Genomic DNA, 16,884 nt, shown 5'->3' with positions numbered 1-16,884 from the left:
GGATGTCGAACTTGGATGCCTGAGTTGCACAGCAGATGTCATCGGCGTAGATGAACTTCCTTGAAGAAGTTTCTGGAAGGTCATTGATGTAAATATTAAATAGTGTAGGAGCCAGAACAGAGCCCTGGGGGAGGCCACTTGAGACAAGACTCCATCTGCTAGACTTGTCACCCATATGCACCCGGAATCTTCTGTTTTGGAGAAGAAACGATATAGTGTTGGCCACCCATGGAGGCAGGCGTCTTGAGATCTTGACTAGGAGACCACGGTGCCAGACCGTGTCATAGGCTGCTGTGAGATCAACAAAGACAGTACCCGTCTTTAAATTCTTCTGGAATCCATTTTCAATGTAAGTTGAGAGGGCCAGGGCTTGTTCGCAGGTAGATCTTCCTGGGCGGAAACCAGCTTGGGTGGGTGATAGGAATTTCTCTGTAAGAGGAGAAATACATGACAGAAGCAGCCTCTCAAGGAGTTTGTAACACACGGAGAGGAGAGAAATTGGTCTATAGCTGGCGGCCAGTGTTGGGTCTTTCTTTGGTTTCAAAACCGCTATTACCTTCTCACGACGCCAAACTTTGGGCATAGACTCAGATTCCAAGATGTTGCATGATTTCAAGACAGGTGAAATCATGCAACCAGGGGGCTCAGGCACCACAACAAATAAATAATTTTTTTTCTTTTTTATTATTTATTTATAATTGGGTAGAGACGGAGAGAAATTGAGAAGGGAAGGAGATAGACAGGCAGAAAGGCAGAGAGACACCTGCAGCCCTGCCTCACCATCCATGAAGCTTTCTCCCTGCAGGTGGGGCCAGCCCAGGTGGGGCTTGAACTCCCGGCCTTTGCACGCTGTGGTGTTTGCACTTAACCAGCTATGCCACCGCCTGACCTCCATGAATAAATATTTTTAATTGGATCTCTGGGTAATTTGCCCCAGGTCTGTAAGCACAGCCTGCTCCCAAACAGCTGAGGTGCAAAGCTCAGGAGCTCAGCCACACTTGGCTCCGATGCAGGGCAAGGCAGGTATCTGATCAAACTGACAGTCCGTCCTCCTTTCTGCTCCCAGCACCGCCCGCCCTCTCTGGTGTTGGAAAGGCATGGCTCCATTTTCCAATTGTGAAGAGGAAAACAGGAGAAAGTTTTAAAGCACTGGGGATAGTGAGGTAAAACAAATTTAGAGTAAGTTCATGTGATAGGTTTTTCTTTACCTTTTTTTCTTACCATGTATGACCAAATGTAGTTTCCTATATGACTGCTCATCTAAATATCAACATAGATTATTCTTTCCTTCTTACTAAAAAAAAAAAATTCCTACTTTTAGGGAGTCTGTGTTGACAGGAATTTCATGTTCAACTATATATATTTGGTACATATTCAATCTGTAAGATGGGTAAGGAGTGTTTGATTCAGGCAGCATATTAGAGATATTATTGAAAATTTCTGTTAATAATACATACTGCTTGAATGGTATCTTGCATATATATATAACACCATAATCCCGATAATAACCCTGATGGCAGGTAAAAGCATTTCAGTCTTCTGTCAGGAAACTGAGGCTTGGTTAGTAAGTGGTAGTGACTTGAATCTACTAGAACCACACCCAAATTGATGATATATTATTAAAACAAACACTCAGGAGCCGAGCAGTAGCACTGCCGGTTAAGCACACATGGCGCAAAGCACAAGGAGCAGTGTAAGGATCCCGGTTTTGAGCCCCTGGCTCCCCACCTGCAGGGGAGTCGCTTCACAAGCAGTGAAGCAGGTCTGCAGGTGTCTATCTTTCTCTCCCCCTCTCTGTCTTCCCCTCCTCTCTCCATTTCTCTCTGTCCTATCCAATAATGACGACATCAATAACAACAACAATAATAACTACAACAATAAAAATAAGGGCAAACATTAATTCCCCAAAAAAGAAATTGAAAAAAAAAAGAGGGCAACAAAAAGGAACAAATAAATATTTTTAAAAAAAACACTCCTACTGATTATTTTTAAATCGCACCAGTTACAACAGATGGTATGAGTCTGAAATGTGGAATCACGAATATAATTAAATCTGAAGAAATATATGGGGCAGGGGTAGAGAGCATAATGGTTTTGCAAGACGACTCTCATGTCTGAGGCTCCAAAGTCCCAGATCCAGTCCCTGCATCACTACAAGTCAGAGCTGAGCAGTGCTCTAGTAAAATAAGTAAATAAATAAATAAATAAATAAATAAAGATTTTTAAAAAAGAAAAGAAAAGTATGCTTATTTCAAACAATGGAAGAGCAACATTCCCCCAGTGGAGGCTTGAGTATTTGTCTTACATTTCTTTTTATATTGCCCATTTGTATGGATATATCTTTCTCTGTAGACTATGCAGCTAAATGGCATTTGTGAAAGCAAAGGCACAGTAGAGAGACTGAATACACATTTTACTCAAAATGAACCTATACCTTGGTGGCATAGCTGAGGGGCTGTGAAAGTCTCTTTGCATAACCACTGGATTATCTCTGCCACACCCTGGTTTATCTCATGGTCAGGAGTCAGTGATTAAGCTAAGAAGCCTATTGATACTTTAAAAGCCCTCAGGCTCCCATAGCCTACAGGGAAGAAGAAAAAAAAAAAAAGAGGCTTTTAAACCACTGAGCTCCAACTCAGGGATTGAAACAACCTTAACTTCCACCACCGTAAACCCTTTAATTAACTTACTTAGACACAAGTCAATCCAGGCAATAGTGATCAATAATTTGAAAAGTACTGATAAGGGGAACTCATAATATAATATATAAATGGTTAAAACAACAAGAAAAAATATTGGAGACTCGAAGCAGGACAAGAGTCCAGCTAAAAGTCCTCCAGAGGGTGAAGTACAAAACAACGAGTTCAACATCCAAACATTAGCTAAGGAAATAATAACAGGAGCGAGTAAAGAACTTGAAAAAATTTTAATCAGAAATGCAGGAACAACAAATGAGAATATGGAAGAAAATTCTAATTATCTCATGGTTATTAGAGACCTGAAAGCTGAAATCACTGAGCTAAGAAAGCAACTAGCTGAACAAGCTAAAACAGTATCAGAGCACGGCAACAAAATAGATGAATTCCAGAAAGCAGTAGAGGGCAGAGAGAATAGAATCTATGAGGCTGAAGACAGAATTAGCAAGATTGAGGATGAATTAGAGACAACTAAAAAAGAAGTAAGAGATCTCAAAAAGAGATTAAGAGATGCTGAAAACAACAACAGAGTCCTATGGGATGACTTCAAAAGAAACAATATACGCATTATTGGCTTACCAGAGGAAGAAAGAGAAGGAGAGGAAGTAAGCATTCTCCAGGCCATAATAGCTGAAAATTTCTCTAGTCTAGACAACACCAAAGACATAAAGATTCAAGAAGCCCAGAGGGTCCCAAACAGAATTAACCCAGACCTAAAGACACCAAGACATGTCATACTTAGAATGGAAAGGAATAAGGATAAAGGAAGGATCCTCAAGGCTGCAAGAGAAAAACAAAGAGTCACCTACAAAGGAAAACCCATAAGATTAGCAGCAGACTTCTCCATACAAACACTACAGGCCAGAAGAGAATGGCAAGATATCTATCGAATGCTCAATGAGAAAGGGTTTCAGCCAAGAATACTGTATCCTGCTAGACTGTCATTCAGACTAGATGAAGGCATGAAAACCTCAGACAAGCAACAGTTGAAGGAAGCAACCATCACCAAGCCTGCCCTGAAAGAAGTTCTGAAAGGTCTCCTATAAACAGCCAGACCACCACAAATAGGACATATATCAAAACACTCTAAAACTCTACAAGAATGGCATTAAAATATCTTCAATCTTTGATATCAATAAATGTCAATGGCCTAAATTCACCTATTAAAAGACACAGAGTAGGAAGATGGATCAGAAAACACAACCCAACAATATGTTGTCTACAGAAAACTCACCTAACTCAACAAGACAAACACAGACTTAAAGTGAAAGGATGGAAAACTATCATACAAGCCAATGGCACACAAAAAGGGGCAGGAACAGCTATTCTCATATCTGACAAGATAGACTTTAAAATAGATAAGATTAAAAAAGATAGGAATGGACACTACTTAATGCTCAGAGGATCAGTCAATCAAGAGGACTTAGCAATTATTAACATCTATGAACCCAATGAGAAGCCATCTAAATACATCAAACTTCTACTGAAAGAGCTACTGCAATATATTAACAGTAACACAATCATAGTAGGGGACTTCAACACCCCACTCTCTCAACTTGACAGATCATCCAGGCAGAAAATCAGTAAAGACATAAGGGAGCTAAATGAAGAGATAGATATACTAGAACTATTGGATATTTTCAGAGTCATTCATCCCAAGAAACTGGAATACACATTTTACTCAAATCCACATGGGTCATTCTCAAGGATAGACCATATGTTAGGCCACAAAGACAGCATCAGCCAATTCAAGAGCACTGAAATCATCCCAAGCATCTTCTCAGACCACAGTGGAATTAAACTAACACTTAACAATCAACAAAAGATTAGTAACAGTGCCAAAATGTGGAAGCTCAACAGTACACTTCTTAACAACTTCTGGGTCAAAGAGGAAATAAAGGAAGAAATCAAAATGTTTCGAGAGTTCAATGAAAATGAAGACACAAGCTATCAAAATATTTGGGACACAGCTAAAGCAGTCCTAAGAGGGAAGTTCATAGCTATACAAGCACACATTAGGAAACAAGAAAAAGCACAAATAAACAGCCTGATTGCCCATCTTAAAGACCTAGAAGAACAACAACAAAGGAATCCTAAAGCAACCAGAGGGACAGAAACCACTAAATTTAGGGCAGAAATAAATAACATTGAGAATAGGAAAACCATACAAAAGATCAATGAAAGTAAATGTTGGTTCTTCGAAAGAGTAAACAAAATGGGCAAACCTATAGCCAGACTCACAAAACAAAAAAGAGAGAAGACCCAAATAAATCAGATAGTAAATGAAAGAGGAGAACAATGATCTGGACAAACAATACCAACAAAACAAGACCTTAAATAAAAAATCAATTTCTGGGAGGTTGGGCAGTAGCGCAGTGGGTTAAGCGCAGGTGGCGCAAAGTGCAAGGACTGGTGTAAGGATCGGGTTCGATCCCTGGCTCCCCACCTGCAGGGGAGTGGCTTCACAGGCAGTGAAACAGGTCTTCAGGTGTCTATCTTTCTCTCCCCCTCTCTGTCTTCCCCTCCTCTCTCCATTTCTCTCTGTCCTATCCAACAACGAACGACATCAATAATAACAATAATAACCACAACAAGGCTACAACAACAAGGGCAGCAAAAGGGGAAAAATGGCCTCCAGGAGCGGTGGATTCATGGTGCAGGCACTGAGGCCCAGCAATAATCCTGGAGACAAAAAAAAAAAAAATCAATATAAAAACTTTAAAGATAACATATGGTTGTAACTTTAAGATCTGTTTTTTAAAAAACAAGCAAGCATACTTTGTAGAGACAAGGAGATGATGGGATGGACAGAACAAGTAACTAACCGTGCTGAATCCATGATGATACCTGAGAGGACCACTGACTGCACCAAGGGAACCCCAGGGATGAAGGAATGGTGCATTAATGGGGCCTCTCTCTCTCTCTTTTAATAAAGAATTTATTTATTTATTCATGAGAAAGATAGGAGGAGAAAAATAACCAGACATCACTCTGGTACATGTGCTGCCAGGAATCAAACTTGGGTCCTCATGGTTGAGAATCTGATGCTTTATCCATTTCACCACCTCTCAGACATATATCTCTCTCTCTCTCCTTCTCTCTCTCTCCTCACCTCTCCTCTCTTCTCCTTTCCTTCTTATCTCTCCCTCTATGTATAAGTATATAGAATCATGTATTTATATATTTTTCTCTTTACCAGAACACTGCTCATCACTAGCTTATGGTGATACAGAGGATTTAACCTAGGATTTTGGGGCCCCAAGCATGAGAATCTTTGAACAACCATTATATTGTCTCCCATGATTGAATAAATCAAAAGAAAAAGAGAAAGAGCAGGAAGCCAAGAGGCAGTATTTCACACGTAAGAGATTCTTTGTTCAGTCATTGATGTTGCATTAAAAACATGAAAGAGTAGTCCGGGAGGTGGTGCAGTGGATAAAGCACCGTATGCCCAAGTATGAGGTCCTGAGTTCAATCCCCGGCAGCACATGTACCAGAGTGACATCTGGTTCTTTCTCTCTCTCCTCCTATCTTTCTCATTAATAAATTAAATAAAATATTTTTAAAATAACATTAAAGAACAACATATCTGATGATGTTGCAATGGAAAGTTTTACTTATCAGCATAATGCTGTAAAGGAAGCAGCTCACAGCTGCCTAGTTGCTCCTGATATAAATGAATGTCTATTTGATTATAAGTTTCTAAATAGGCCATACTTAGACTCTCAGTAGAGGTCATAACATAGTTACCTAATACAGTTTTACTGAAGAAGAAGAAAAAATGAAAATAACTCTGAAAAGCAAGATTGCTAGTTCACTTTCTTTACAATGAAAACATTAAGATGAGTTCCTACCCTTAGGCTACTTTATATGCTCTCTTCCCCAGAAGTCTTTTGTGGAAGTTACACAAGCAAGTATAATCAAATTATTTGGATTTAATCCTACCATTAGGACAGAATATAGAACTAGTCATATTTTTCTACACTAAGTTCCATTTATAATAGTTTTCATGACTTAGTTATCTAGTAAATTTACTTAATTATCTGATTTTTAAAAATGCATCTCTTCACATTTTAAATCAATATCCTATTTCTGATGTAAATTTATGGCATGCTATTTGCTTTGAATGTTTCCAAGTGTCAGTCCAAAATATTAAGATCTGTTTAGTTTATTTTTTTCTCTTTATTATAGCAAATCAAACCAAGTATAGAATAAAGACTAAAAAAAATATATAAAAAATAAGGAGCCAGACAGTGGTGCACCTGGTTCAGCAAATGTCCCCATGTGCAAGGACCTGGGTTCAAGCCCAGGTCCAAGCCCCCAGTCCTCATCTACAAGGTGCAAGCTTCAAAAATGCTGAGGCAGTGCTACAGGTATCTCTCATTCTCTCTCCCTCATAATTTCTCTCTGTCCTATCTAAGCAAAAAACAAACAAATCAATGAAAGAATTGGGCAATGGATATAGCAAAAATACCCTCATGCCTGAGGTTCTGAGGTCCTAGGGTCAATCCACTGAACCACCATAAGCCAGTGCTGAGCAATGTGCTCTGATAAAATAATGATGATAATAATAGAAATGAAAACAAAATGAATATTTTAAAAGACTTATAAAAATATAACTGAAAAGTATCAAACTTTCCCAATTTTCTTATTTCTCAAGGAAATGATGCCTACTTAAGATACAAGTAATACACTACAAATAACCAGAATGGAAAGCAAGTGAAAATTTTTTATTAGTGGTTTAATATGAGTTTACAAAATTAAAAGATAAGAGGGATGCAATTCCACGCTGTTACCACCACCAAATTTCTAAGTCCCCATTCCCTCCATTAGAAACTGCAATGGGGGGCCATGTGGTGGCGCACCTGGTTGAGTGCTCATGTCACAAAGCCCAAGGATCCAGGTTTGAGCCCCCAGTCCCCAACTGCAGGGGGAAGGCTTTGCGAGTGATGAATCAGGGCTGCAGGTGTCTCTCTCCTTCTCTGTCTCCCCACCCTCTTGTTTTCTGGCTGTCTCTATACAATAAATAAATAAAGATAATAATAAAAAAAGAAACTGCAATGGTTCAGATATGGGTTAACTATTATTTCTATATCTATCTGTATTTTCACCCATTTTTTTCTTATGGTCTTGCCTCCTCTTGCTTTCTAAGTCACACCTATACTTATTACTACTTCCAAGTGTCTTTCATTTTTTTCTTCTTTACTCTCTGGATCCTGATGGAATTGGGGTTCAGAGCCCTCTGGTCATCTTCCCCTAATATTTCTCCCCCTCTGTGAGTATGGACCAAAATTCTTATAGGTTTCACAAGGTGGGAGTTCTGGCTTGTGTAGTAGGGCTCTAGAGAGGCGAGACTTTGGGACATACTGATGAGGTCATCTGCCCAGATAAGTCAGAATGGAATCATAGCAGCATCTGCAACTTGGTGACTGAAAGGCAGTTAACTATGAATCAGGACAAAATGTTTAATAAACAGGAACCAGAAATAGGAATAGAGCAGATGAAAATAGAGATTTTAGGGTGGTAAGAAACTAGGAAGTCTATTTTAGATATGTCCCTAGGGACACGTGATTTTAATAGTTTTTGCTTGAGCTTGATAGTTAACATGGAGATGGAATAAGAATATTGTGTGGAAAGATATAATCTGAGTTGAGACTAAAACTTGAAAGTTGGATTAGTGGGTAGTGTACATGGCGCAAAACACAAGGGTCTGCATAAGGATCCCAGTTGGAGCCCCCGGCTCCCCACCTGCAATGGCAGTTGCTTCACAGGTGGTGAAGCAAGTCTACAGGTGTCTGTCTTTTTCTCCCCCTCTGTCTTCTCTTCCTCTCTCCATTTCTCTCTGTCCTAACCAACAACAATGACATCAATAACTACAACAACAACAAAAATAAATAAATAAGGGCAACAAAAGAGAATAAATAAATAAATAAATATTTTTTAAAAAGAGAGAGAGAGGAAAGAAAGCTGGATTAGTGTAGAGAATAGTTCCCAACTTGAAAAGAATATATAAATGCAATTAACTATTTACTCCATCAGCCTGACCCAGGGCCTGCATATATTCATCTTTAACACAAGCACCTGTATGACCTCCAAGTCCCTGTCAGTCTGAGCTCTCAGTCCATGGTCACAACTAAGAACATTCTAGGCTGCACTCATTTCAGAACCAATCTTCCTCAAATGGCAGAGTAGAATGACTTAGCCTCCCTTCGGAAAGTGGAGTAGACCCTACCATTGCTATTTTTATAGTGAGGGCAATGTCCTAAAGAAACCCTCAGAAAGGCTTATGATGATGTTTCTGATGGAAGTGACTAGTAATGGTGGAAAGAGGGCCTATTAGAGGTTTAGGACTATGGTATCTATGGGGAAATCCTGGGATTCCCTAGCTAAGGCCCCCAGCAGTGGTGTGGCCTAGTAATGTCTCTTGCCTTTTTTCCAACTTTTGTAGTTGAAATCTTTATCTGATCAAGTCTTCTTTATAAGTAGGAAGTAGGTACACACACACACACACACACACATACACACACAAATTAACATCAGTTGTATTAGTTTGCTAGCACTGTCATAAATCAAACGCCATGAACTGAATGGTTTAAACTACAGGAATGGGGCTGAGGGTAGACAGCATAATGGTTATGCAAATAGACTCTGATGCTTGAGGCTCCAAAGACCCAGGTTCCACCCTGCACCACCATAAGCCAAAACTAAATAATGCTTCAGGTTAAAAAAAAAAACACACAGGAAAGTATTTTCTCAGTTCTGGAGCCTAGATGTTCAACATGAAGTTGCAGATTTTGTGTCTTCTTAGACTTCTCTTCTCTTACAAATTATTGTCTTTATGCTCTGCACACCCACCCCTGATGTTTCCCTGCATGTTCAGGTCACTTTTTCAGAGCACCAGCCAGTATAGATTTCAACATATTCTAGAGACCTATCTTAATTTAATGACCTTTTCTTTGATTGATAGGTATATCAATAAGTAGACAGATGGATACCACACCACAGTGGTCCGGGAGGTGGCACAGTGGATGAAGCACTGGATGGATTCTCAACCATCAGATCCCGAGTTCAATCACCTGCAGCACATGTACCAGAGTGATGTCTGCTTCTTCCTCTCTCTCTCTACCTATATTTCTCATGAATAAATAAATAATTTTTTTAATTAAAAGATACCACACCACAGATGATTCCTCAGTTCACTGGAGGCCAGGCTTGAAGCTGAGTTGTGGCTATGGCAAAGCTGGCCCAGTATTGGATTATGCAGGACAAACATTTTGCTGGCTCTAGTTAGTACTTGAAGACCTGTCTCCAAATACAGCTTTGTTTTGAGATGCTAGAGATTAGAGCTTCAAACACATAAATTTGGGATTGTGAAAGATGGGACAAAATCCAGCCTGTGGTATCTTAGAAATGGGAAACTATACTTAGTCTATTTCCATTGCTGAAGAAATAAAAAATTCAGAACAAGAAAATATTTCTCATTGTTTTTCTTTGTTTAATTTAAAGAAAGAACTTCATAGGCAAATGCTGGATTATTTTGTTATTGTTTGTTGATAAAGAAGGATTTCTGAAACGTGGTACTATTGCCATTTTTGGACTAGATACTAGAATTTTATGTTGGGGGTGTATCCTACGCACTACAAGATGGTAAGCAGGATCCCTGGTCTCTACCCAAAGCTGTCAGGACCACAATCCCCAAGTTGTGATAACCAAAATTCTCTGTACACTTTGGCAAATGTCACTGGGAGAAAAAATGTAGCCCATCTCTTGAAAAATCACTGCTTGAAAATTGCTCACTTATTCAGTCAGAGAGAATGAGAGAAAAGAAAGAGAAAGCAAATGTTGATCAACTTTATATTGGCTAAAAACCATACCAGTGCAATTTCTCACGGATGACTGCAATGAGTCACTATAGCATTTAGAGAAGTTAATTTTAGCATCCCCAATTATTCACATTGGGAAATAAGGCTTAGATGAGGGAATGACATACTTGATACATATTAAGATTCTATATAAATGTTAGCTATTATTATTTATATGTGAAGGCAAATAATTAGACCAAACACAAATGCTACGATATTTCTATGTAACCATATGCTCAAATAGTGGCACATTAGTTTCCTAGGCTATCATAACAGAGCACTAGAAATTGGGAGGTTTAAAACAACATAAGTTTATTCTTTCACAGCACCAAAGATCAGAAGTCAAAAGTCATTGTGTCATCAAAACATGTCCTGTGAGACTCTGGGTGTATCCTTCTTTGCCTCTTTCTATAGCTTATAGTGGTGGCAGTCAATCCTATGTATTCTTTGGTTTGCAGCTTCATCATTTCAGTCTCTAAATCTTCACTTGATGTTCTCTCCTGTGTGTCTCTATACCCAAACTGTTCTCATCTGATACGGAGACAACCTAGAGAAAATGGGGGTTAGTCCCAACCCTATATGGCATCATTTTAATGTATTATGCCTGAAACCACTCTGTTTCCAAATAAAGTTACATTTTGAGGGACCAGGGGTTAGGACTTCAACATCCTTCCCAAGGGAACATATTCAGCCTATGACACTACAGATGGAGGATCAACTATTTTGACTCCTTCTTCTCTAGTATCTTTTAGACTTTGTTGAACACGTATTTATTAGTGCTCACTGTGTGCTAGTCAGAGTTCTACACATCAAATATATTGACTGATACACAAACAGGAAAAAAAATCTGACATTTGTTTTGAAACCAATCATTTACATTATCATTGAATTATCTATAAATACAGAAAATAGCTAGCAATCAGTGTATCTCAAGCATTATTCTACATGTCATAATACTTTGCATTTTTAAGAGATGTGTTTATTTTGTTTGTAAGATGGTGATCAGAGCACCACTCCAGTGGTATGTAATGCCTAATCTCAAAACCAGGATCACAAGGCAGCAAAACATGAGCTCAGTCCACTAATTCACCTTCTTCGGCACCACACCTTGATTTTTATTTATTTTTGAATAAAGACAAAAAGAAACCAAGAAGGATGGGGGAGATATATAGGGAGAGAGAAAGAGACACCTGCAGTACTGCTTCACCAGTTACAAAGCTTTCCCCCCATAAGTGGGGACCAGGGGCTTGAACCCAGATATCATGTGCCCTCTACCAGGTACACCACCGCCTAGCCCCCACACCCTGCTTTCTTGTTAAATCACCGGAATAATCCCATGGGGTATATATTAGCAGGATCTCTATTTTCTAAAATAAAGTCAAGTAGTGGTGCACCTGGGTGAAGGGACATATCACCATAATAGGGACCAGGGTTTGAGTCTCCTCCACTTGCTACCTGCAGGGGAGAAGCTTCACGAAGTATGAAGCATGCAAGTACTATAGGTGGCTCACTGTCTCTCTCCCCTACCTCCCCTCCTCTTAATTTCTCTCTTTCTTATCAAATAAAGGGGAGAGGGGACAAATGGCCACCAGGAGTGTTGGTATGCTTCTAATTCTGCTTCTAAAACCCCTTCTGTTTCATTGGTTTAATCCCCCCTGCTTAACACTGTATTCTATTTACATAACCACTGTTAACTAAGCACTACCCTGCCTGCAGGCCATTGGTTTAATCCCCACTGGTTCAGGATGTCTTTTTGTTCCACCCCCTCTCGTAGTCACCTTGATTTCCACCACTGTCTTTTCGGGCCACCCTCTCTATGTCACATCCTATTTCCACCCTACTTGGTGAGTATATATATAAGGACAGGATTGTGATTAGGGATAGCTTAGCTTAGATTGTGCTGCCTTCTGCATGAATAAAGAGATACTGCTTCCCAGCTCAGCCATGAGTCCCTGGTCGTCTGTCTCCCACCAGCGAATATAGACCGACACAGGAGCAGTGGATTTATCATGCAGGCATCGAGCCCCAGCAATAACCCTGGAGGAAAAAAAAAAAAAATACATAATAAAATAAGAGGAGTCACAATGAATCAGAGAAGCAAAACTAGAATACAAAGCAAGCAGGCTGGCTCAGAGCCCAGACTCATGTCCCTGTAAGTGTACCGTACACTTGGTGAATAGACATTGACAGGACACACAGTTCCTATTTAAAGTTCCCCATTTTTATTCTTGTAACATTACATTTTCCTTAAATGGGGGGATTTCCCATAATATCTTCCAACTCCCAAAATCTAAAGTCTTCTCAGCAAGTTTAAATACAATAGGTAATTTTTTATTTTTTAATTTTTTGGCATCACTGGGACTTTATTGTTCCAATTCAATTTTCAGAAAGAAAGATGGAAACAGAAAGAAAGACACCACAGCACCAAATCTTCCTTCAGTGCAGGGGGGAGCTGAACTTGAACCTGAGTCATGCTCATGACAAGACTCTTACCTTGCCAACCTTATGATAGGTAATTGTGACTTGAATATCAGTAAACTTAGTCATACTGAATATGTAAATGTTCAGAGATGATTTCACTTTATTTTCACAAAATATTTTGCTGAAAATGGCTTTTCTAGAATTTACTTGCTGATAGATTATTGAAAAATGAGTGACATATAATCATGGACTATCCCTCCATAATACATCTCTCTCACTTTCTTTCACATAAAGGCTTAAATACACAAAAAAAAAGAGATTGCTACTTCATAGGACACCAAAAAAAGTATTTTTATATCAGGGCAAAAAAAATTCTTTAAATTAGATCTCTTGTATAAGGCTCTCACATGCAACATCTGTCAGTATTATAGATACATTTTTTAATGCTAAATTTAGATTCAGTAAAGTCCATTAAGTTCCTAGGATCCTACAGTGCCATTGTGCTGGGGAATGAAAACAAAAATAATTCGCAGAGTATTTTCTAAACACATTTATGGAAAAATAAGACTGTAGCTAGAGGGCAAAATCCACCACAGCTCCCAACCCCTGAGAATCCACATGTCTGGCAACACCCTCCAACCATAATTAATTTTATACACTACTTAGAATAGTTCAGTCCCCCATTTAAGAGAGAAAAGAGAGCCAAAATTTTTTTCTTGGGTTTATTTTTTTAATTTCTTTATTTGTAGATTAATGTTTTATATTCCACAGTAAATACAATAGTTTGTACATGCATAACATTTCTCAGTTTTCCACATAACAATACAACCCCAAACCCCACTAGATCCTCTGTCATTCTTTTCCAGGACCTGTATTCTCCCCCTCACCCACCTCCAGATTCTTTTACTTTGGTGCAATACACCAACTCCAGTTCAGGTTCTACTTGTGTTTTTTTTTTTTATTTATTTAATTTCTTTACTGGGGGATTAATGTTTTACAGGTGACAGTAAACACAATAGTTTGTACATGCATAACGTTTCTCAGTTTTCCACATAACAATACAATCCCCCCTAGGTCCTCTGTCGTATATACATATATATATCGATAGTGGAAACAGTCATGGAAAGAATATTAACTTAGGTAAATAGCTGAATCTTTAGTTCACCATTTGAGATCTTTGGGAAAACTCCTAAACTTTGAGCTAGAATATCTTCACTGTGCAGGTAAATATAGCATAATGGTTATGCAAACAAACTATCACACCAAAGTCCCAGGTTCTATCCCTTGTATCACTGACAGAGTTAAACAACGCTCTGGTAAAATATATATATATCTTCATTGTTACAAGCACTGTGTTGATGATATATAGAGATTTAAAACCTAACTACAGCATTGTCCTTTAACCTGTGATCTGAGGACAGAAAAGAAATACATACATTCTCAACTTCCGTTGATGAGTGGGATCATCCCATACTCATCTTTATCTTTCTGACTTAGCTCACTTAACATAATTCCTTCTAGCTCCATCCAAGATGGGTCAGAAACAGTGGGTTCATTGTTCTTAATAGCTGCATAGTATTCCATTGTGTATATATGCCACAGCTTTCTCAGCCACTCATCTGTTGTTGGGCACCTGGGTTGCTTCCAGGTTTTAGCTATTATGAATTGTGCTGCTATGAACATAGGATTACACATATCTTTTTGATTGGTCATTATGGAATCCTTGAGATATATCCCCAGGAGAGGAATTACTGGGCCATATGGAAAGTCCATGTCTAGCCTTGTGAGAGTTCTCCAGAATGCTCTCCACAGAGATTGGACCAATTTACATTCCCATCAGCAGTGCAGAAGGGTTCCTCTGTCCCCACAGCCTCTCCAGCATTTGTTGCTGCTGTCCTTTTTGATGTATGCCATTCTCACAGGGGTGAGGTGGTATCTCAATGTTGTCTTTATTTAAATTTCTCTGACAATCAGCGACCTAGAGCAATTTTTGATATGTTTGTTATCCTTTTGGATCTCTTCTGTAGTGAATGTTCTATTCATATCCTCTGCCCATTTTTGGATGGAGTCATTTGCTTTTTTGTTGCTAAGTTTGCTGAGCCCTTTATAAATGTTGGTGATTAATCTCTTGTCTGATGTATTACATGTGAAGATCTTCTCCCATTTTGTCTGGGATCTCTCTTCCCTGATACAGCTTTCTGGTCCTTTTCCCAGCCATGACATCATCTATCCAGACAATAACTTGGGTCCAGCTGCATATCAGATGTCAGGCTCAGACAAAATCTTATAAAGTCATGGACCCTTTGGAATATACCTAAAATAGACCTACTAGCTTTTTCCAAAATGGAGACCTCAAATCTTCACCTGCAATATTCCAGCCATTAGGTTCATCAACAATTTTTATGACTTTATATGTTAACTCTTTTTCAGCCAGCAGCTTCCAGATGCTAACATGATGCCAACCAGACTTCCCTGGACAGACCACATCATTGTGTCCTGGAGCTCCACTTCCTCAGAGCCCTGCCCCACTAGGTAAAGAGACAGGCTGGGAGTATGGATTGGTGTTGTATGCTTTACATTGGGTTCTAGTTCTCCCCCGCCAAGAGAATTAGATCAGTCCAGTTAATTTCGCGGGCCCGCTTGGCCCCGCCCCTAGGAACCCGCCAGAGTTGCAGAGTGACAGAGTTCTAGAGGGTTCCCCAGTACGAGAGTTCCAGAGTTCCAGAGTAAGAGAGAGTTCCTGAGTTCGAAAGTAAGAGTGTTTGTGCCGCCGCAAAGAGACAGCAGAGTTCTGTTTGGTGATTAGTTTGTCTTAGTTTATGAATCGTTGTTCCTGAATAAAGAAATACAGCTTCCCTGCCCAGCCGTTGTCTCCGTGTCTCTGTTACCAGCCCGTGAAGCTAGCCCGGCCAGCAAGAGCCTTCCGAATTTTAACAACAGATTGGCCTGCCAGTACCCACTGTTCAGTGGGGAAGCAATTACAGAAGCCAAACCTTCCACCTTCTGCACCCCATAATGACCCTGGATCCATACTCCCATGGAGTTAAAGAATAGAGAAGTTATCAGGGGTGGTGATGGTATATGGAGTTCTGTTGGTAGGAATTGTTTCCCTCTTATCCTATGGTCTTGTCAGTGTTTCCATTTTATAAATAAAAATTAAAAATAATAATAATAGTAAATGTTCATACATGTATACCTTGCATCAGTATACAAATGCTGACACAGAACTCCTGCCTAGCTTAGAACTTTCTTTTTCTCCTTCCCTGCCTACTCTACTTCCTCCAACATACTTAAAGTATGCAGTAATATAAAGAACAAATGCCTTTCCTGTGTCTATCCTTTCTCAGGCCTTCAGTGAAGCATCTTTCTCTTGGTGGACCTTGGCAAGACCAAACTAACCTTCACATCAAACTCTCCTCATAAACTGAGAGAAGGAAAACACAGTACTTGTGATTTTAGTTGCGGAAACTACCTGAGAGTCACCGGAATAAATTTTTTCTCTCTGCAAGAATAAATAGCAGTGGAAAAAAAATTGCCTAAGCCTCTTAAAGGAAGTCTACAACCTATTTTACTCCAATTTGTTTTACTATTCCCACTGTGTTTTACTATTGCCACTGTGGTCTGCTTAATTAAGACCTTTATTTGCTCCTGCCTACATTCTGGTAAGAGAATCCTAACTGATATCCCAATCTCCAGTCTCTCTCTGTACACATACTCCAATATTCAGCATGTTGAATTAAGATAATTCCCTTTAACAGAAGCAACCAGTAGCATTACTCTATAAGACACAGCTATATACAAATAATGTCAAAGGACAAAAATTATGGTGATGTTGTGTATTATACAGCAAATACTAACAAAGGTATTTTCAAAGTTAACACAATTGCCAAATAATTTTTTTTTTT

General features: G+C 39.2%; 1 long non-coding RNA gene across 1 annotated transcript; it reads left to right on the top strand.

Annotated features, from left to right (window-relative positions):
- Positions 1-844: 844 nt before the first annotated feature.
- Positions 845-9,858, top strand: LOC132540714 (uncharacterized). The gene is made up of 2 exons (XR_009551876.1): positions 845-1,163; positions 9,664-9,858. It is a non-coding gene; the product is annotated as an uncharacterized LOC132540714 (long non-coding RNA).
- The last annotated feature ends 7,026 nt before the right edge of the window (positions 9,859-16,884 follow it).

Source organism: Erinaceus europaeus, chromosome 10, assembly GCF_950295315.1.
Source record: "Erinaceus europaeus chromosome 10, mEriEur2.1, whole genome shotgun sequence".
NCBI classification, from domain to species: domain Eukaryota; kingdom Metazoa; phylum Chordata; class Mammalia; order Eulipotyphla; family Erinaceidae; genus Erinaceus; species Erinaceus europaeus.
The sequence above is the reverse complement of the archived record's forward strand: the minus strand, read 5'-3'. Positions and strand labels throughout refer to the sequence as shown.